Below are 23964 nucleotides of genomic sequence, written 5' to 3'. Positions count from 1 at the left end.
TTTGTCATTGCCTAGCTCAAGCAATGCTTTTCTTTCTCCCTGTGTTAAGTTATAAAGTTTTTTCTTTGGAGGTTTTTTAAGCAGTTTCCTGATATCCATCTCACATTTCACTTTGAAAGCAGCTAGTGTTTGATGTAGTGGTGGACAATAGCTGCTAGGCCTTTTTATAGTTTCATCAATAGGCTTAATTTCAGTGTCATTACTTTTGCCATGAAACTGTACCCTTAAGTTGAGCTTCCTCACAAACATTTTAAGGTCTTTCAGTACTTGAGCAACCTCACTCCTGCAGCTTGGTACAAAAGTAAGTCCTTTGGACAAGACACTTTTTTCCTTCTTCAGTCAGTGCTTTAACAGAGTGGTTCCAGATAAGTGGAGCACCTGTTATTGTGGTACCTGTTGTTGTTGTTATTGTACCTGTTATTGTGGCTGTTTCCTCTGTCTGAGCCTGGGACCTGGGTTGTAGTCGGGGTTCCAGTTGGGATTGCCCGGGATTTTTTCTACAAATTGGTTTTAAATACCATTTTAAATCATTTGAAATTTAAGTGTATATTTTGTTTCCATCATCATACATATATATATATATATATATATATATATATATATATATATATATATATATATTTTTTTTTTTCAACTTTATTCAAAATGATGGTAATAACAATGCTAACTAATTATACAATTATATAGGTTTTTAGGGTTCTTGTACACAGACCTGAAGAAGTCTAGAAGGGCGAAAGCGATCTTTGTTAACAATAGGTTATGTTAATAGAAACTGATTTTTACATGCAAAATGTATATGTATATATTTATATATAATTTTTGATCGCAAAATGAACTAAGGTTTATATATTTCCAGCCATGTAGTATATTGCCTTGTATATAAAATCACAGACTTAATAATCTACTTAATAATTTGGTTAAATAAGATGTACCATTAAAGTACATTAGGGCTATATATTATTATGACAGCTACTAGGTAGGGCAGGACCAGCTCAAATGTCACACTGATGGGGGAAGGGATGTGAATTTAACATGTGTGCCAATAACACTTTGTTTTACAGCACAATAAACCACTCCCATGCCTGATAAAAAGTATATATATATTTAGAAAGCTTGTGAGGAAATTAATACTCTATTTCTGTTTTACTTGGAACGCTTGTCTGTGTACTTAATAAAGGATTTTCGACTGGAAACAGACTTGCCTGCCTTGCTTGGATTACTTTCGAATAGTTAGTAATGCTGTAGAATTATATATTTTCTTTTATTACTTTTTGACTTGAGTTTACGTTAGCTACTTCTACTACTATTGTCTGATCTGATTATATACAGTGATTAACTAGAAATATATGGACTGAAAATCTTCCACACAGAGAAGTTTCTTACACTGTTTTCTATTTTATATACTGTCTTTTGATTAGGGTCATAGCTGAAAAGGGTCCTCAGACCCACACCATCTACCTGGTTAAAAAACAAGCAAAAAAAATATACGACTTCTCTTTGATGTCATCGTGCCTATGTTTTCCTTGATGCTGCTTCATAATGCACTCAAACTCTTCCCTAGAACAGGTTCTGTTAGTGCTGTCGCCCACTGGACAGTTAGAACCCTGTGGTGCTCAATGATTTCCTAAGATCCCTCAAAGCATTTGAAAACAACAGAATGTGAAAAAATTTGTTAAAATGTACTGTTGTCTCATGAATGTGCATGTCTGTCTTTATTGTATCTTAATTCTGGTTATTTCCAGCTGCTGCAATCACTAGACCATGAGATCTGCAATCTTGCTTTCTCCAATAACATTTAATTTTTACTTTTTTTTATAGTTTTATACTGTTTATTTTATTTTGGAATTGGTTAGGTGGCCTGTTTAGGAAGAGCAGTTTTTAGACACGATTCCCAAGAAATAGAAACATTTAAATACACACACACACACACACACACACGCACCTTACTGCAAATAGCTCTCTCCATAAAGCACTCAAATAGAAGTGAAATGTTCTTCATACTTACTTCAAATAGAAGAGCCATTAGCTCTCGCATCCGCTGCCAAATAAGTTCTGCTGATTCCAGCTTCTCTTGCATAGCATATATATCCATAAAACTCTTCCCGCTCGAATTCAGAACTAACTGATGATTCCATAAAGCTTCTCTCGCATTATATACTCCATAACCTTCTAAACTTCCTGCTCACATTTGTGGCCAGCCGGAAATGATGTGAACTCCCTTAGCTCAATTTCGAATGGCTGGTAGCCATGACTGCACTGACGTCATCGTGCACGTGATGATGTCAGCGCCGACAGTGCGAAAATTGAAATCAAAAGGGAAATCGGAAATGAAGGAGTGCCACTCAGGAAATGTGACACCCCTTCATTTGGACCCCAAAACTCAGTAAAAAATTAGTAAATCGGTATGGTTGGGAGGTATGCTCACCCTGTCCCTTACCTCTTTGTCTCCATTTCAGGCACTAGCCGTGCTGAATACAGGTACATTGGAAAGTTAGGCATACACTCTCCTCCCCATATTCTCCCCAGTTGTAATAATTTTTTTTCTCACTGACTCGCTCCCCTTTTTGCAACATATGTACTTATCACATAAAGTCAAAGATTATCCATGCCTAATCTCAACCTTTTTGTGTCCCTTGAGAGAGAAACTTCTCAACCGCCGCAAACTGTCAAAACCGTCTGTGTCCTGCCCCTATTAAGAATTCCTTCTATCTTTTTGCAAGAACTGATGATAGAATTTTGGAGTCACTGTTCATGAGGGAGATGGGTTTGTACCTTCTTGCTTCAGATTTTTTCTGAACCCTCCTTACACAGCAGCACTAGTCGTCTGGCTCTAGTAAAATAATATGGTAATGTCTGTTTTAGTATAGCATCATTGTACAACTTGCATACTGTTTTACTCACTATAGTTTCCCAGCACCTATAAAAGTCCTATAAAATTCATCTTTTCCTTGAGCCTTCCTCAAACCTCTTAAGAACTGTACTTCCTTATTCAATTCTGCCCTGCTCACTTCCCTTAATTTTTCACCCTGCCAGAGCATTGAGGTGCCTTGCACTCTTTTTCACTCATCTTTCAGTGGTATTCTATCCTGCTGTGTTTTATTGTAAAAACTCCACTTCTTTGATGCCTTCCTTATTATGCCTCACACCATAATCTTCTCTCAGTCCTCCTATATTCTGACTCTGCTTTATTTTATGCAACATCGTGACAAAAGCTTTTCTGACTTCCCCCATGCAACCACTATATACTAGCCTCATCTCCTAGTCACGTTTTCTGTCACTGAAATTTCTTTTTTCTCATATTTGGGTCCTTCACCTAATTGCCTAACAAATATCACCCTTATTTGCCAGTCCTTTTCCTACCACTGTAGTTTTTCTTTCTGATGTTTGAGTCCTTTCTTATTTTCCCTCCAGTCAAGACATTGTGCAGATCTCTTGTTTTTGTGGAGGGGGTTTGAGAGCAATATCAAGTTATAGCTCTCTTCCATGGGGGTGGGGGGGTGATAAACGTATCCCTTAGCTGCTCATGTTCCTTTGACCATACACCATCTAGCCTGTATGTTGTGGTTAGGTCAGTCGTTAAGACTAAACCTTTTCTGAGATATGTGCGTAATCTCTATTACTTGTTTTTAGGTTCATTTGGTGCCTTACCTTACATCAGGAAGACAATATTGAAAAAATGCTGTTGCAGCCCTACTTGTGTGGCTGAATAAGTAAGATCAAATTTAGCGTAAAATGTTAAAATGGGTAAATTAGCTTTCATGTAGCCACAATGTCTGTTTGATTCTCACTTGTTTCTAGTGTGCACACTTATTCTGAATAACTTTACTTGGTCAGCTTATGCTCTTGATTCCCAGATGAAAAGCATTAGTAGTGTGCAAGGACACTTACCCAACTATAATGGAGAGAAAAAAGTTAAGCTTGTATTTAACATTTATTGATCAGAAATCTCTTAGCAATTAAGCTATATTAAAGATATTTTTATAGGTTCATAGGTAGGTACTAGGCTATTGGCCCTAGGGCCTATATAAGCCTAGCCAAACCGGTACCCTGGCTTTTGCCACCCAAGAAAATTATTTTTCTGTGCCCCTGTCGAGCAGAGCCACAGAAGTGATCCCCGGGGTGAATTTCCTCTCTCCCATCCAATCATCAAGATTTTTCTTGAAGAGTGCTAATGAGGAGCGTTGTTTGATGTAGATAGGTAGATGTTCATCGTGTCTCATTGTTGCAGTCATTACACTTGGGTTATCCTGCTAGCAGGCTACCCGCAGTCGGCCTGAATTCCAAAGGCTAGGTCCGGCGACGGTTGCTGTCGCCTCTTCCCTGACGTCAGTGCGGCAGGGGTATAAAAGATGCAGCTGACGCCATTTTCTTCAGTCTTTCTTGCTGCGCGGTGCCCGAAGCAAAAGCAGTTCGCAATTGCCGGTCGGCCGACTCCTGAGATTTTCAAAAACGAATTTCAGATCTGAAGTCTTCATTAAAGCTAAGTACCCCATTGGGGAAGCTTTTTTCTTGCTCCGGTCTGATGTCAGAAAAAGTTAACAATTGTATTTCTTGTGGGAAGCAAATACCTCATAAGGATTTTCATTCTTACTGTATTCCTTGCCTAGGCCCTGATCACAACGTTGCTATTTGTCGGTTTTGTGCTAGATTTAACCAATGCACTATTAAGCGTCGGTACGATTTTGCCTTTCATTACTTTGGCCAAAGATTCAATTATATAATGCCGTTGGAACAACAGACGACCGGAGTTTATAAAAAACGCAAGGAAAAAGAAAAGGACAGGCATCCGAGGTCCAAAACCGACGAGGCTTCCGCTAAGCCAGTCGCCGGTTCTCAGTGAGGCGCTTTCGCAGCCCGTGACGCCCACTACCTCAGAGCCACAGGCCGCTAACAACTCCCACGTGGAGCCAGCTAGGCCTCTGGATACTCAAGGTATTGGACACTCGGAAACTATTCCCTCAGATGGGTCCGGAGCCGCTGAGTAGGCATCAGCTTCTGAGGGTGTTTTCAGATCTACACAGTTATATGTAAAGCCTACTACAGCTTCCAAAGCAAAGACTAAAGCAGTTCTAAAGACAAAGAAACAAGTACAGCATTCTCCTGGACAGACTACCATGCCTAAAAAACAAATGCTCAAAATGGCCGAAGACCTAATTACCTTGATCAAGGGCTCCCATCCCCCTCCTGACAAGAGGCCTAGGCAAGAGACAGAATATGAATCTTCAGATCAGGTTTCCATTTCCTCTGACTCCTCTTCTGAACAGGAATACTCTCTTCCTCCTTATGAGGATTCTGATGCTGAAGAATCTATCCCTTCAGCCTCACCGCCTGAGGATTATTCTTTTGGGGAAACCCTGCATACAATGAGGGAGCACTTCCACTGGGAGAGCCAAGACTACTCAGAACCCAAGAAAAGGCTTAAAGATTTTCTTTTACTACCTCAGCACAGACCTTTGGCTATTCCTCCTGTTTTAGACATTGTGGATGATGTATTTTCAGAGTTCTGAAAATTTATTTTCAGGACTTTCTCCTGACTCTTTACCTCCTACCCCTGTTAAATCAGACAGATACTACAGGGTTCCAGATTCACATAAATTTCTTTATAAAAACCTTGCTGCTGACCCATAAACTATTTCTCAGGGTCCCAAAGGGGTCAAGGCTTCTACAGCAAAAAACCCTATCCCCTCTGATAGAGATTCAAGGGCACTAGACAGATGGGGAGAAAAGGTTTATACTTCTGCTACTTTGGCTGTGAGGGCTTTAAATTGTCAATGTCATATGCTTAAATATGTCACTGCTAAAACAGAAAATGTCAAATTCTGATTGTGCAGAAAATAAGGAAATGCAGAATTTATTGCATGCAACTAAACAAGTGGGAAAGCCTACATTGCAATGTGGTTTTGATTCTCTGGAGGCCTCTTGCAGGGCTGCAGTTACAGGTTCTGTCATTAAGAGGCATGCTTGGTTAAAGGAACAGAATCTGCCTGATCATGTTAAAGCAACGTTATTAGATGCTCCATTACAGCATGATACCTTATTTGGTGTTAAAGCAGAGGAGGTGTTGAATAAAATGGAGGACAAAGAAAAATCTATGCAAACAGTAAAGGATTTCTTACAGGTACAACCACCCAGATTTAGCAGGAACTGGCCTACAAAGAATTGGTCCTTTCCAGTGTCAGACAGGCCACAAAGAGGCAGATACAAACGCCCCAGGGGCAGATCCCAGCCCCAGGGCTCATACAGGCCTAAGCAGTGGGGTGCTTCTACCTCCAAAAGCGGAGAAGACAAATGACAGCCATATAGGAAACAGTCCCAATGACTTTCCTCTGTCAGCACCAAGCACTTATCTTTTAACAGCCCCTTTAGGGGGAAAACTAGCACTGTTTTCTCAAAGTTGGCACATGATCACCCAGGACAAATGGGTCTTGAATATAGTGTCCCAGGGCTACAGGTTCCACTTTCACACCCTGCCAAGGGCAAAAGGTATGCCAGACCTGCCACACAATCAGTGGGCAGAGGCACAAAAACAGGTTTCATCCCTCATGAACATGAGGGCCATTCAACAAGTACCACAGCAAGAGCAGGGACAAGGATTTTACTCAAGACTTTTCTTGGTACCCAGAAAATACAAAGCCTGGAGACCACTACTGGAACTGTCTATTTTAAATACATTTCTGGACATTCCAAAATTCAAAATGTTGACTGCAGCAACTTCTGCCCATGCTGGGCAAGAAGGCTTGGCTTGTAACTTTGGACCTAAAAGAGGCATACCTGCATATTCCAATCAGACAATCTTGCAGAAGATTCCTCAGATTCACAGCTGGCTCATTGCACTACCAATTCTCTGCACTGCCCTTTGACTTATCTACTGCGCCCAGGATCTTCACAAAATGCCTGGCACCAGTGATTGCATTTTGCAGACAAAGAGGAATTCAAATATATCCTTACTTGGACGACTGCCTTATTCAAGCAAAGAACAAGGACATTCTACTAAAGCATCTGGCATTTGTAAAAAGATTACTAATTTACCTAGGGTACACAGTAAATGAAAAGAAATCAAAACAAGTACCCTCTCAAGAGATAATATTCCTGGGTGCAAGCTTAAGTACAACTGCCCAGATGGCTTATCTCACGTCAGACAAACAAAGGCAACTGACTTCTTACTTCAAAATGTTGGCAACAAAGACCCAGTTATCTGCAAGAAAAATTCTGCAGGCTTTGCGCTTCATGGCTTCCTGCATTCTGCTAATTTCATATGCCAGACTGCATATGAGGAAACTACAATGGTATCTAAGAAGTGTTTGGACTCAAGATTATCACAGCCTGGAAACATTAATTACTCTCATTCCTTGCCTGCAACAGGAGTTTCGATGGTGGGCACAGGCCTGTCACCACAACAAGGGACAGCCATTCACCCTACCCACAGCCAGGCGGTCAGTAACAACAGATGCTTCAGATTATGCCTGGGGGGCCCACATGGCAGGAAAATGTCTTCAGGGCACATGGCCCACAAGCCAAATCATATCAATCAAAAAGAGATGCTAGCTGTTCAGAATGCCCTGACAGCTTTCAAGGATCTTCTCCATCCAGGACAACTACTGATAAGGATGGACAATATTACAGTCATGTGGTACATAAACAAGCAGGGAGGCACTCATTCCTACCCCCTCTGCAGACAAGCTATGACTTTGTGGGACAAGCCATGACTTTGTGGGACACATCATTGACTTACCAAGTACACCTGCAAGCACAACTCCTGCCAGGAAAGAAAAATACTCTGGCAGACAAACTAAGCAGAAACCTCACAGATCCCCACTAGTGGAAACTGGATCCACAAGTCTTCAGCATGATAATAAAGAAATGGGGATGCCCAGACATAGATCTATTTGCCTCCCCTCACAACTGCCAACTACAGAGATTCTGCACAAGGACGTATCTCAAGCAAGCATGGAAAGTGGATGCTCTGTCATTCAGTTGGAAAACCCTAACGGTATATGCCTTTCCTCCTCTGCCCTTCCTCCCCAAGGTACTCCTAAAGGTCAGTCAAGAGAAGCCAAAAATGATTCTGATTGCTCCAGACTGGCCACACCAGCACTGGTACCCAATCCTAAAGAGCTTGTCTCAAGGCCCAGCCTGGACATTGCCTCTAATTCCTCATTTACTGACCCAACGAAACAATCAGATCCTGCACAGCCAACTCAGAACACTAAATCTGGCAGCATGGCAGATAATGTAGCCATTCAGAACACACCTCTCTCTAAAGCAGTGATGGATGTTATTTTGGAGGCCAGGAGGCCCAGTACCAGAAAATCTTATGCAGAAAAATGGAAAAGATTCTGTGCTTGGCACCAGGCACAAGGAATTGACACATTTGTACCAAATATTCTTCAGATTTTACAATACCTGACTGAGGTGCTAGACAAAGGCCTATCCTTTTCATCAATTAAAATCCATGCCTCTGCCATTTCAGCTCATTACAATACGGAACCACCAATTTTTTCACATCCATTGCTAAGACAGTACCTCTGAGGGGCTACAAACATAAGACCTTCAAGGAGAGCACCAACACCTGCATGGGACCTCAATTATGTCTTGGAAAAACTCACACTGCCGCCTTTTGAGCCAGCCAATACAGCTGAAATAAAGTTCTTATCTTGGAAAGCAGCTCTGCTCCTAGCAATAACCTCTGCAAGACGAGTCTCAGAGTTACAGGCACTCATGGCTGTGGAACCTTTTATCATTTTCCATCCAGGCAGGGTTTCTCTGAGGACGAACCCGACATTTATGCCTAAGGTAATATCCAGTGTGGCCCTTAACCAGACTATTCATCTGCCTACCTTTTATCCAAACCCACAGAATAAGGGTGAGAGACTCCTGCATTCTTTGGACATACACAGACAGCTACGTTTCTACTTGGACAGAACTAAAGCTTTCAGAAAGACTGAGCAACTCTTAGTGGCATATGCTGCAGGATCACAAGGAAAGGCGATCTCAAAGCAGACTATTTCAAAATGGATAGGCCACTGCATTCGTTTCTGCTATTCACAACATGGCAAATCAGTGCCTAAGGGCATTAGGCCTCACTCTACCAGAGCAGCAGCCACTTTAGCAGCCATCCTCAGAGGAGTACCAACCAAAGACATTTTAGAGGCTGCAACTTGGAGTTCAGTGCACACTTTTACCAGGCACTACCACTTACCTCTCTACTCTAAATCCAGAGCAGGCTTTGCCACTGCAGTTCTGCAGGGCCTTATAGCTTCTCCTAATCCTGTTTAGACCCAGCCACCAAACCTCAGCTTTGGGATTCAACCCAAGTGCAATGACTGCAACAGTGAAACACAATGAACATAGTACAGTTGTGTACCTACCATAAATGTAGATGTTCGAGTATATTCACTGTTGCAGTCCAGGTTACCCACCCACCATCCCCCTCTTTCTTTGCTGGGACTTTTCTCTACTTCTCTATCCTATAACAACCTATGTGGTGTATTTGCTTGTAGATGAAGGAAATGTTTATTTTTGTGCATGCATACTTTATTGGTATAATTTTTAGCTTACCTATTTGGGGGCACCTGACATCTGGGGCAAGAAAAACTGAAGAAAATGGCGTCGGCTGCATCTTTTATACCCCTGGCGCACTGACTTCAGGGAAGAGGCGACAGCAACCGACGCCGGACCTAGACTTTGGAATTCAGGCCGACTGCGGGTAGCCTGACAGCAGGATAACCCAAGTGTAATGACTGCAACAGTGAATACATTCTAACATCTACATTTATGGTAGGTACACAACTGTACTTTTGTTCCAGAGTGTGGGAAGTCTCTGGGACAGGAATTTATCCCTCCAGCATGTTCTGTTTATTGTGGTGACAAGGTTTAGCTCCCTAGAGCATGTAGCTCAGAGGGATTGGGATTTCTTTAAGTGGAGCTTGCCCAACAGCTCTGGGTTTGACATAGCTTTGTATGTTAGGCAGAGATTGCCTTTGAGTAGGCGATATGTGATGGAGTAAAGCTGGAGTTTTTTTAGACTGTCTGCGTAGGGCATCTGTTTGAGCCCAGTAATTCTCTTTATTAGTATTTATGAGGTATTTCTGCATCCTTTCCAGTTGTTGTAGATGTCTTGTGAGGTACATACCAAAAGGGGCATTGTACTCTGTAATGGGTCTAATGACCCATTTTTAATTATAATTTTAATTATACATGGGCAAATACTGAGCAGCAAAGTAGGGCAGAGATTAATATTGCTACTTCTCTGCTGTTGATTATGTGGTGTGGGTCCTTGCTGGAATGCGTTCTCTGTGGAGTCTGAAGTAGTTTTTCACTGGTTCTTTGGTTTCTTCTCAGAAAAATGTTCTGTGAACCAAACTGGTGATACTCTTAAGGTGCAGGTGTGTGTCTCTGTGTGTTTGTCTTACATCCCACCCAAGACTTGTTCTCTGCCCTCTGGCAGTTGTTTGCCAAGATAAGGTCCCACTCCTCTTCTTTTTCTTTTTCTTTCGGCTTTTCCTGGTTAGGGGTTGCCACAGCGGATCACCTTGTCCGTTCATGATTGGCAGTGGAGTTTTATGGTGTCGAGTTGCCAGCCCGGTGCCCAACCTTCCACAGAAGGTGCACACACTGACACACTCACACCTAGGGCCAATTTAGTGTGTCCAGTCCACCTGCAGCATGTCTTTGGGATGTGGGAGGAAACCGGAGCACCCGGAGGAAACCCACGCAACCACAGGGAGGACATGCAGACTCCGCACAGAAGGCACCTCAGCCGAGGATTGAACCGGAGAACCTCTTGCTGTGAGGCAGCAATGCTAACCACTGCACCACCGTGGCCGCCCTGCCTGCATAAGGTCCCAGTCCTCTGCAAACCTGAATATGATAAAAGTACTTTTCAGAAAAAAAAAAAAAAAAAGGAGTACAGGCTTACAGCTAGGTGTCTGCTTCTGATTGTACTACCTGGCTGTTAGAAGTCTTGCAATTTACAGTGCTGCATTGTTGACTGTAAAACTTGTAAGTAAGAAGTTGGAATTCTCCATGGTTTTTCAGCAACCTTTCCTGGTGAAATTCATTTGCCAAGTTACCTATCCATGAAACTCCTAGCTTTACAGCACTCAAAGTTATATTAAATTCTAAGCAATATATTGAATTTGTAAATGCTGCTTAATTTTATAAGGAAACAAGATGTCAGTCAGACTAATTGAAAATGCTTTAAAGTGCTAACTGAACTTTGACTGCAGGCTGTAGTGATTTAGCCTGTTTTCCACACTTCAAATCAGCACTGCCCTTAGTGGGTAGTGTTCTTTCTTCATTTGATAACCTAACTCTTGTCCAAGGTTAATACACTGTATAATTTCGTTATCCAGCACAATCCTGAAAGCAGCCTTTAATGTCAATGCAGGAAGTGTGTTTAACTCGAGATTAACTCCGGAGAAATTGCTATGTGTTGCATTTTGTTCTTTTTTCCCCAGATACATGTTATGTGAAAATTTAAGTTGTGTACTCTGGCAGTTACATGCAGAAAAAAATCTAAATCAAGCAAGTAGTTCTTGTAACATGACATATATCAAAACACTTAGGATTATTTGCATTGGACTACACTTTAGTTAGGAAAAACTGTAATGTGGTATTCCAAAGATGAGATGAGAACTACATAACTGGATTTGAATGTCAAGTTTGTACATATCATGTCACTTTCCGTTTGCATTTATGTTGTTTTAAGGCGTAAGTTCTGACTTGACATATATTTCCTTATTAAGTATGTTCCCACTCCCTTTTAATTCATATCTTTATTTTGTTTCTGTTTTGACATTTGTTTACTGGGAAAGTCTGACTGGGCACATATGTCCTTTTTCAGTGGAGGCTCGGGGAGAAAAGCTCCAAGGTAACATTTTAATGCAATCAGTATTTACCCCGGGGGTCATCTCTGTGTCACTACTAGACAGAGGCGTAGTATTCTCATCCTAAGGGGTGGTGTAAGCCACATACACTGTGGCTAGGCTTATAAATGCCCTAGGGCAGATAGCCTAGTACGAACCTATGAACCTATGTTTTAGAATGCAGTTTCATTGAATAGATAGCATAATAGTATAAAATTTGTATTGCTTTTCACAGACATTACATTTACAAGCCTTGTACTGAAACTTTACAGATATAAGAGTGGTGTGTAAGATAGGTAGGAGTAATTTAAGAAATATTGTACAGTGAGGTATTAGAGGAGATAATCAAGTTTAACAGAGAAATAGCGATGGTATAGTAATTTGATTGTGCTGATTAGAAGTAGATGTAGTATTTTACGTAGTACAATAAAATGAGGGATTAGAAGGAAATAAGCAGGGTAAGTGATGTGCTTTAAAGGCAGGTATAAGAAAGGTGATGAAAGGTGTGAAGAGACCTATGTCCTAGATGAGGAGCAGAGAGGAAGGCTTTTAGTAATGGTTTGAAAAGATGAAGGTTGTGTGATGGACCTGATTAATATAGGAATTTTATTCCAAGTTCTAGTTGCACTCTGAGTAGAGACTGACCCCAGCAGCCCTTTGTGGTTTATAGATGATAAGCAGTTGTTTATTATTTGACCGAAGAGGATGATTTGGAAGATAGTATTTGAGTGGGTCTAAATGCTGGGCAGGTGAATGGGTTATGGAGGATTTTATGGAGTAAGGTGAGCTTGGGTATAAGGCTATGAGGAAGCTTGAGGCAGGTAAATGTTTTTAGTGATAAACACTGGTGGGTCTGGTAAGGTTTGTTGCAAGTGTATCTGGCAGCTTTGTTGTAGCAGTGTTCAGGTTTAGAACTAAGTGAGGCTTGTAGGTTGGTCAGGAAAGGGGCTCCATATAGGAGAAGAAGGTAGAAAGTAAGTGATAGCTAGTTACCTTGGCAGAGTCTGAAAGTAATTTCTTTACCCTATGTAGGGAGCCTAGGTTTTCATGGGTTTTCTTGATGCTGTTGATATGTAAATTGAATCTAAGATTGTTATCGATTGTGATGCCAAGTAGTTCTGTATGTGGGGTTAAGTCAACCGTAGTATTACTTAAGGAGGAAATTTTAAAGTTTTTTTTATGTAAATGTGATTTTGGAAAAAAAAAAGAGTTTTTAGTTTTTTTTTTGTGTGTGTATTTAAATTGTGCTACTCTGCGTCCCCATTGAGAAAAGCGTTTGCTTACATACTGACCCTTTCACTAACTCTGTACCATGTTTGCTGGTATTACCAAACACCTAGTTGCTTGTCTATTTCTTTCCTGCCCATTAAAGTGGGTCCTTTGGCAGGTTTTGAGCCATGTTCTTTTGTGAAGCTATCACTGCTAGTCCACTGATACCAGTAGTGCTTGTTCATTCCTGACGATGCTTTTTTTTTTTTCTGTTTGTGAGGTGACAAGAGGAACTTTAAGACATTTTGTTTGTTTGGGGGTTTGCTACTTTTCTGTCTTTCATTCTCTTTAGTGCATATACCTTGAAGCTCACTGATACTTGGATGTGGATGAAATGTCTGTATTGTTTAAATATAGTTGTAATGGCTGAAGCCCCCAGCACAGTGTTTTTACTGATAAGGGTGTAGGTGTCAGAATACAACTCGGGTGGATGTTGGATGCAGACTTTTTCCATTTCCAGCTGTGGTGATGTTTGATGTGACTGCCTGTAGAGACATCTCTTCAAAGCAACATTTGTTGACGGGGACACAAGTACAGACATCAACCTTCCTTTCATTAGCACCCTTGAAGCTGGGATCTTGTGTCCCCAGCATGTTGATAATGACTTGTCACAATATGTGTTTATTGATTTTGGCATCCCTAATATGATCCTGTAACTAATGGTCAGCTTTCTTATATACCACAAGCACCAGGAATTGTTTAATGCATTGGAATTTTTTTTTTATTGAACTGTACATCTAAACTTGGCAAGTGCAGCCGAAGTCTGCTGTCCTGAATGAGAATGCATTTTTACTGTCTGCAACACTGTTCAATTCAGACAGTTTTAGTAATCTGGTTCTACAGGCTGATCAGGTTAAAACAGCAGACTCCTAATACTGCTTTCTGTTTCTAATTCTGCAATTATTGCACCTGGTACAAATACACGGACACTACCAAAAGATAATGCCTCATGGTCAATCTGGTTCTCATTAGTATACACTTAGCTTGTTAAGCGATGCCACCTCTTGTATCAGATTATTTTTACTTGACTTTCAATGGTAACTTCTCACTCAGTTAATTTTGCATTTAGCTTTGTTTTTACACTGTAAGTTCTCTTTGGAAGTTAACCCATATAGTCTGCCTCCACTGTCCATTTAACCACCACTTTCTTACCAAATGGATTTTTTCTAGGTTAAACTGGGTTGACCTTAGCCTTGTTTTTCAGTAATACCACTGGCAGTGCAATACAGCATTTCTTTGCTTTAACCTTTGCTGTTCTGAAGTTAACCACACTCATTGCTTTAACACATTTCCTTTGTAATGCTCTGTTTGTACTTGAACCAAGGATCTTTACCCAAGAATAACATTTCCATTATAGTACATTACATTGAGATCAAGCAGGCAGGTAGACAGACATTGCTGTGCAGAACTCCTTCCTTTGTCTGGGTGTTCAGTTTTAATACCCTTGATATTTTTGAGTCAGTATAATGATGCATTTTCCTATAACGAGATAATTGGATTAAGAACTTTAAACCAAACCCGCTAACTCTGGTGTATAATGTGATCCCTAGGCCAAGGTAATTGTACATTGTAGTGTAGGTTCTTTTTGTTATTAACAAGGTAAGATCAACTAAACATGTACTTTTCAGTAGAGGTGACTCTGACATCCCCCTTCTGGGCCAGTATTCTAGGAGTCTGAATCCTCACCACTGACACTGGTGAGGGACGTTCAGTTGGAACAAAAAGATACAGTATTTCCAGATGCAGCTCTCTGCATCAAGTACAATTTCCCTTAAAAGCACACGGGGAACCTACTCAGCCCAGGGTCTGGGTTTCTTTTCCCCTCTCCAGGCCTCCAATAAGACTTCCCACTGCCACAGCTGTAGAGTTGAATCGTGAACCAAGTGCCTAAGCCAGGTCCACCAGTGCTCTGTGTCCCTACTCCAAGCAGCTGACACACACACACTTGAGATTTGATTTGCACACACACACACACACACACACACACACACACACACACACACCCTGGAAAGGTTCATACAGATTTAGTCGCTCTGCTACACTTTGCCAAGACTATCAGTTAGTTACTGCCACCAGACATCCAAAGCCAGCTATTCTAAGGCTCTTACAAGGGTATCCAATTATACTGAATAAAGTTAATACTAATACAAATGGTAATATTGACCAAATAGCAAGGCTTTCAGGAGCAGTCACAGTGTCACCAAATAGATACAAGTACTCTCAAAGGTTAAAACATTCTTTAAAAGTCCAGCTGCAATGCAAGGTTTAAATATATTTAGTAAGAGATAATAAAAGAACATGAAAATACCAAATATATGTTTACAATAAACAGCAGAGTTTCAGACAAAGGAAATATTAAAATATTACAGATGAATAGATTCACACAGATGCAGAAAAACAGTATGTAACTAATATCACTATATTTTCCTGACTGATCTAAAGAATTACTATGCCCTGGTTGCTTACTAAAGCAAGGCAAAATGAAGTGGGTGAATGATCTTTCTATGTCAGGTTTCAAAGACAGACCTCCCTGAGATTTCTGTCTCATTGTAGTGTTAAAGCATCATTTCAGTCTTTGATTACAGTGTTACATCACATACATCTGGTCATCTGACTTCTGGATCCCATACTGCCCCTCTGTACTAGAAACTGAACCAGAATGTTACAGATAGGTGTTAATAATACACACATAGACCTTTGCTAAGATCTGTTGCAGCTTGTGGAAGTCCTAAAACAATTTCAAACTTCCACCCTTCCAGAGTAGCAGTTAGTTCACCCCCAAGGACAATACAGAAGGCTTCCTAGTGCAGACTTTTTGTCTCTGGCTGCACTGAGATCTGTGAGATACAATCTTTATCGCCTATCCCAGGTAATTTAATTTCAAGTTATTTTTCAAAGTTAGCTGGACTGAGATTAACCTCTTCTATTCCAGGGTACTCTGTTACAATGTATTAATTTTCACAGTTACATTTATTGTGACAGACATACAGGTGCATTTTTTTTTCTGTCCAGCAGGACCCACTGTTGGTACATTTTTAACACAAGCATCTTTACAAATACATTTTTCAACACCAGTACCTGTACAAATCTGTTTGGTGTACAAATGGCATACAGTTCTTTACAAAACTCCAGCTAGCTATACTGGCATATGTTACACATCCACTGCTCTGCTTCGCCTGGCATAGCTGGCAATACCTTACATCGTCACAGTGACTAAGAGCATTAGGGTGGTTAAATGATTTATTCAGAATTATATAGACAGACTGTATCTGGAGATTGTGAGAATCAAACATTTTCAGCAGATTACTGATATGCAGTTCATTTAGTTAATGCCACATAGCCTGGCTGAGAGCTATCCTGCTTTGAAAACAGCAGAATTGAGCAAGAGAACTTTAAAAAAATACAATGTACTGTTTTACCTCTAAAAGTAGGTTTCATTTTTATAACATATTATCACATCCTATCTCTCTCCACAACTATCTCTTATCATAGTCTCCCTCTGTCTGTCAAGTGAGTTGTTGCAGATATCATGTTTTTTTTTTTTTTTCTTAAGTTGGGGACAGGATCAGTGCACTGAGCCCTGATGACAAGGGTTGCTGATTACCTGCCAGGGCCAGTCCACCTGTAATACCTATTTTTCTAGGAAGATTTTTTAATTTGAAGGGACTGCAGTGATGTGTTCATAAGGAGAAATGGTCAAAGTATATCAAATATGTCTGTTTAGAGTTGTGTACTGTTTACAAGGATCACTTTATCTTGGCATGAGTGTACATTTGTTTGAGTACATGCAGGCTGAGAAGCTGCTGTGTAATTTACCAAGTTTTGAAGCACCCAACTAAGAGAAGCTCTGTTGATGGTACCATGTTCTGTGGATGTGCTGATATTGTTTAGGAAAATAATAAAGCTATAAGACAAAATATTCATTACTCAGCAGCTTGCCACATATGTGCTTGTATGTACAGTCAGTAGTTTTACAAAGCTCTATTGTGCAAAGTAAGACTAACCTGCTCTTCCGGTTATGAGATGATTGAACACTGCTTACATTACAGAGGAATTTATTTGAAGATGGGAGCATCATGAGGTGTAAAGGAGATGCACTTCATTACAGGCAGACTTTCATCATTTTTAAATCTGTCTCTCGAGTTAAATACTTGCTCTGCTTTGATGTTGCAGATTAGCTGTAGTGAAATGCATTTCCCGTAATACATATTTTGCTAATAGTGAGTAATTAGAGGCTTCAAGAAATCGTTTCTAAAAGTGCAGGGAAAGCTGCCACTGCAAAGGCTGCAATCTATCACTTTTGATACCTATGACAACATCAGGAAACCAGAAAGTAAGAAAAGACTTGTGAAGTATATGCCTTCCCTTCAAAAAGTCTTGTAGCATTTATGTCTTGATTTGTTGTTTGCACAGTCATACATTACATATAAAATACTATTCTGCATGCCCTGATCAGTGGAAGTGATTGAAAAGTCACCCCATGAATGCTATGTAATTGCAAACAAATGACTTAACATTGTAATTTTAGGACACAACCTATACATGGTTTCAGTTTGTTGTGCCTTTCTCGGTCTTAGATTATTGCTGGTAGTTTTATTTTACATAGTAGCTAATCCTAGACCTTTTCATTTTGCAAAGGTCATAGTCTGCATTGCTATCTGTACCTTTTCAGATATTTTTTTGTGGCTGAGACCTTGATCTGTCATCTCTCCTGCCAACCATAATGTGAAAGGAGAATGGGAAGGTGCTTGACAACTGCTGTTTCAGATTGCCATGTGGGAGATTCTTTAGCTGTCTTTTTTCTTGTGTTTTGATTTTTTTAATTTAGGGATTTGGGGGTGGGGAGTGGAGTGGGTAGAACATTTATTTGTGCCATGCCCATCAGTGTCATTTGTCTTGACTCTTGTGATATTGCTGTGTGTTCCATAGCTGCCAGTCTTCATATGAATGGGAATTGTTCTAATGCTGCCCAAATCCCAGCACTTAGGAGAGGGAGAGTAATTGCCTTCTTATATCAGTTGCTAAATGTAAATCCAGCAGCATTATTGATTGAAGTTCTTGGACCGGGAGCCAATAATTGAAATGAACAAGCACTTATTTTCCTATGGTTGCTTGACTGTTGTATGCAAGTGTATTCAACAGAATGTAAACAACATATATCTGTTATGGTGAGTTTACATAGCCATGTTTGATATCTCCACACAGCTTAGTTTTAGTCGGTAACTGTCTGTTTTAGTAAAGTGTTTTGAATTGGGGGGTGCTTTGCCCATTTATACCATTACTTTAATTAAGTAAGTAATTGTAATTGAGGGCCAAATTCTTCAACTTTAAAAAGTACAGTCATGTAAGTAAACTTACCATAACATTACATGTTTGAATTTTCACTGCTGCTGTAGCCTTAGTTATATGGAGCTATATTCTGCCAAGGATGTAACAGCCGGCCAGCTTCCAAAGTTTCAGAGCACCTTCCACAGGCCCAAACCATTAGTCAGCTTGAACTAAGCTGACTAAAAAAACAGGCTTGGGTGCCAAGGCCTTCAGAGCTTTCATGCCAACAGAGATAGTGAGGCTAAGCTCTGAAAGGGCAGTACTAGGAACAACAAAAAATGTCCACACCCTGACTCACACAACACACACGAAAAAAAAGGGGGGGGGGTGGAGAAGCTACTGCGGCAGTGATTATTTGAAAATCTACAGTTATGGTAACTTTACTTACACAGCTATACTATGTTCATCATATTAATCACTGCTACAGTAGCCTTAGCTATATGGGTAGATTACCCTAGCCTAAAACATTTGGGAGATGGAGTGAGAGGGTACAGGAGCCCATGAAGGATGATCCTAGCAAAGCCTGGTCTAGACTTCAGAAGGAATAAAGCATGTAATGCCTTGTAAACGTATGTGTAGAAGACCAAGTTGCGTCTTCTAGAATACTTCTACAGTCTAACCATTTCTAAAAAGCATAGATAAAGCCAAGGCACTGGTAAAGTGGACCCTTGACCCTACCTAGAATAGTATTGTTATGGTGAGTATAAGAAAAGATCTGATGTTATCTTTTCTTTTTGGTTCAACCTGTGGGTTATCGGATCTGATGCCAGCCAAATCATTCAGACTTCAGCTTACTGGGCTCCGCCTCCCCAATCTCATGCTCTTCAGTGGACCCCACAGATGAAGTTTGCCACCACTCCTGTCAGCAACTTGATTCCTGGCTCAGCGAATACATTATCCTTTTGATACTTTTTGTGAGGCTCTGTAGCGTTTTTCTCTATTGTTTGTTCCCTTACCCTTTATAGCTGTTTTTAGGATAGGTATAGTGTAGGTGGTTAGGTTAGCTGGGTTTAGGCTTAGATTTGTTGTTACACGTGTATCAGTAGCAGGTGTTTTCAGCCTTCTTAGTTTGTTGTTCCCTAGGGTTGTTTTTTTTTTCCTCAGGAGTGTCATATTATATATATTTTTTTATTTTGTGTGTGTGTTTAAGGTCTGCCTTGTTCATGGGTAAGGATTTTTAACAAAAGGTGTTGCTTCCTGTCACAAGCTGCTCTCACAAGATGTGCACGATAAGTGCATTTACTGTTTGGGGACTGCCCACCTTGATGTCTCCTGTTCCATTTCTGAGGGGTTCGGGTCTAGGGCAGTGAGTGAGAGATGGGTGAAATTCATCCCTAAGGACTTTCTTCCAGTGGGTTCTTCTTTGGCGCCGAAAGTCAACTCTTAGAAACCTCTCCACTCTTCTAAGGACTCCAAGACCGCCAGAGGGGTTGGCAAGAAGTCCTCCTTTGTCTCCTCGCCTGGTCCATCTTCTGGCTCACTAGATACAAAGGTCCCATGGCCTACACAGCCTTCAGGTACCCTGGCTGCCTGTGTACCGGAGTCTGCTTTGACTCCACAGAGCTGATCTCCCTACATGACGACTGCGAGCAAAGCTCCATCTCCAGTCCTTCGTTTACTAAGTCCATTTTTGGTCAAAGGGGCTCTCTCAGGTTGGGTAGCTTCCCCTTTCTACCTATCCACTATACTGGAGCTGTCACCAGAGTCTTCTCCTTCCTTGCCCCGGTTCTGAGTTTCTCCTGCTCAAATCTAGCAAGAGGGTCACTCATCTTCTAAGCAACCCTGTAAGCCCTGATCAGTGGCTTCATCCGCTTGGTCATCAAGGTCAGTTGGCAGTTTCAAAGTTTCAGACTTGGAGCAGCTGATGAGGTCCTTTTTGCAGGCCCAGATGCAGTTAGGTCTTAACTCTTCAGGCCTGGAACCTCGACTTTGTCACCTTGTTTTCCTTCCTCAGTCCCTCTGATCTGAGGTCATCGGGCCCAATTTTATTCCTCGCCCTTGGGGTTGACGCCGATAGTGTGGCCTTCCTTGTCTATGACTCCTACCTTGGATTTGTCAACTCCAGCTGTATTGGAGCCCACTGGACCTTGGATCGATTGTATTGAGGCTGGCGTTTCCTGGTCAGGTTGGATGATTTCAGCTTTAGGATCTTCAATCCCACTATGAGCTTTGGCTTTCAACAGCTTGGCACCAGTCTTGACATCTGGGCAGGATGTAGTTCCTCCTAGATTTGGGCATGTCTCAGGATCTTCTGATGCTGGGACTGTCTGCTGTGATAAGCCACCTTTGATGTCGTGGAGAGGATGTTCTCCACTAAGGAGATGGGTCTGGCTTCTTCAGCCGATATTCAGTCCCCATTCTTGTCCCTACCTCTGACCAGTCATTAGCCTGCTCCTGGACAGCCCATGCTTGTTGGCCTCCAATCTACTTTGCTGGAAGGGCTTCCTACCTCCTCCCTCTGTCCTCTGTCTTGGCCAGAGTAGGAAGTCTCAGGCAAGAGGCAGTACAAGTGTGTGTGTGTATCTGTGTGTATTAGTAGCAGGTTTTTCCAGCCTTCTTGAGTTTGTTTTTCCCTAGGGTTGTTTTTTTTTCCTCTAGAATGTCATATTATAGCTTTTTCTTGACTCCCCTGAGAAGTCTGTCATTGAGGATACTGACCTCGAGGAAACAGAATGGTCCCCTAAGTCACTGCAGGATGGCTTCTTTGCCAGTGCAGGGGCTAGACCACCAAAGCCTTCTGTCCAAAGGAGTCAGTATTTTTGGAGGCCTTCGGTATGAGCCTATCCATGCCTTGAGTGGTTCCCCCTCTGGATTCATTCATAGACATATAGTGCCTCTGAGGGTGTGGAGGGAAAATGACATGGTGGAGCCTATTACTAAAAATCTTGACAAAATTTTACCTCCTCCAAAGGATTGGCCACATTGGAGTAAGGGCCTGGCTATGATTGCGATTGTAGTGGCAACCGCCACCAAGAAGGAAATCTATAAAGAGAGATGTTATGTAGTCCTATCTCGCCTCCATTATTACATGTGGGTTCGGAGCCGATCCTCGGCTCCGACTCGGCTGCTTAGAAAGCCTGAAAACTTCTGATTAGATCGTGGCTAATAGGTATCCCATGATGCATGCGCACATTCCCCAGATCTCGTTTGCCGCATCTTCAGTCAGGATCTTCTTTTGGTTGGCCATGGCTAAGTGATTTAGTTCTTTATTATTCTGCTTGTTAGAAGTTTTTAACTTTGTGTGAAGTGCTTTTCTGATTGCTGTTAGCCTTATTGTGATAACTGATTGTGTCAGTTTAACCAGACTTGACTTTTTTCTGGATTTGAATTTTTCTGCTATAAAATTTTGGGCCTGTTGGCCTTTTTTGTTTGTGTTCCCGTGAGTGTGTGCATTTGACTAAACCATTTTACTTGGAGGTATTAGTCTGTTCTCCTTTCCTTTACACTAGGTTGAATTAAGTTAGAGAACCTAGTAGAACTTCCCTTGGTTGTTTGTTGTGAGAAATGGAGCTAGATCTGTTTAAGTTAGAGGATCTAGTTCCTCTCTTGTTGAGTGAGTGTGTTGTTTTTTTCTCTTCAGTCGCCTATTGAGACCGCCATTATGTCAAAAGAACATAAAGAGCATAAACAGTCAGGATTTAAAAAGTGTACTAAATGCTCTCAAAAAATGTCCATCACTGATGGACAATAGCGTCTGTGTGTATTGTTTAGGGGCCATACATCTTCGAGACTTGTCTCTCTTGCCATTCCTTTAGTCCTAGAGTGCTCCAGGAATGGAAGAATAAGTTGGTTCTAAAAGGATTGTTAAAACCTTCTTTCAAGGAAGACCTAGCCAGTTCGTCGTCCTCTGCTAGGTCGCATTCTTCCAGTAAAGATAAGGGCAAGTCCTCCAAAAGGCCTTCTCCAGCCTACAACGTCTGTCTCTGAACCTCCACAGAAGTTACCTAAATCGGAGATGGCCTCTGTCTCTTTGGCTCCACTGTCCTCGGAGCCGATTGAGATTCTGGACACGGGCATTGCAGTATCAGCACCCAGTGCTTCGGTGCCGATCACTAGCAGTCCTCTTTGGAGCCGGTCTACAGACATTCCACCGGTCTCCCCTACTTTAAAATCACCTGTATTACAGAGAGCGAGGTCTCCAACACTGTCCTCCAGGAGCTTTTCTGAAGAAGACATCGAGAGAGTGGTGCTCAGACTCCTTAAGTCGTCGGCCTTGCCAAAATTTTTATCGGCTCCGCCCACTTCTGTCTCAGAGCTAACTCCTGTTACCGACCATGCTCTTTTTCCTTCTCCAACCCAGATTGGGCCTTTGGAGCCGATGCTGTCTGTACCGACCACAGTGGTATCCTCGGCTCCAGCACCTCTGGTGGTTGTCTCGGAGCCAAGCCCCACTCTGACACTGTCGGTGCCGTCCAAAGTGTCTAGGGTCCGAAGCTCTTCGGTCGGGCCTGAGGGGAACACTTGGAACCGAACCTCTTCGGTGCCGAGTCTTCCTCTTGGTCCGTCGGCCTGAGTGAGCTCGGACCCTACATCGTTCTCAGAGTCGATTCCTTTGAAGCTATCGGTGCCTACGCTCTCCTCTGAGCCGGGGCGTCGTACGGAGCCGGAGCAATTGGTTTTCATGAAGATGAGGAGCATGTTGGATAGTTCATCTGTACCATTTAGGAGTACCGATGCTATACTCCCTCAAGTGCCGACTACGGTCTCAGCATCCTCTCTCCACCAGGATGCTAGAGACTCACAGCCTCAGGACCCCCGTTTGGGTGGTCCCCGATCTTCCGAGACCTCCCCAGAAGACCCCACTGAGAAGCCCCCTCGGAAGAGGTCATGTAAGAGGAAGCATGTAGACTCCCCTGATGAGTCTATCACATCTGACACTGACCACGAAGAGTCGGAGGGGTCCCCGAAGTCATCCTCTGAAGATGTCTCCTTTGCAGACATTTTGGAGATCCTCAGGCAGAGAGGCGGTTAGCCCACCGTTACCCCTTCCAATGAGGAGTCAGTGTACCTGAAGGCTTTTGGATCTCAGCCCTCAGCTTCATGGGTGTCTCCTCCATTTGATGAATTGCTAGATGTCATGAGTCAGAAGGCATGGCAGACTCCTGATGCTGTGGAACCGGTCCCCAGGAGGCCGAATAAATTTCTCTCTGCCCCTAAGGACAAAGAGTTTTTATCTAAGGGTTTACCTGTTGATGCCATGGTGGTGGTGGCGGTGGCAGCCACTAAGAAGGAGCTAGCAGAGACGACTTCTATCCATCCACCTAATAAGGAATCCAGAATGATGGATAGGTACGGGAAGCATATCTTCTCTTCAGCGGCTTTTGCACTCTGATCGCTGAACTATCTATCACATTTTACGAGACTTCAGCGAGATCTCCTAAAGGAGTTGGGAGATGCTCTTCAGGGTACCTTGACCGAAGCAGTCCCATCTACAGTGTCTACTCAATTGGGTACCCTCTCATCTATTGTTAACTCCTCCATGTGGCTGATCTCATATGCA

The 23964-nt window shown here is 42.0% G+C and overlaps 1 protein-coding gene across 4 annotated transcripts in view; it reads left to right on the top strand.

The window, feature by feature from the left end:
* Positions 1 to 23964, top strand: part of DAAM1 (dishevelled associated activator of morphogenesis 1) — a 3124549-nt gene that overhangs the window by 2862542 nt on the left and 238043 nt on the right. The window lies entirely within an intron of this gene.

Source organism: Protopterus annectens, chromosome 6.part0 (genome assembly GCF_019279795.1).
Source record: "Protopterus annectens isolate FY-2018-M chromosome 6.part0, PAN1.0, whole genome shotgun sequence".
Taxonomy (NCBI): Eukaryota; Metazoa; Chordata; order Ceratodontiformes; family Protopteridae; genus Protopterus; species Protopterus annectens.
This window is presented reverse-complemented; position numbering and strand designations above follow the sequence as displayed.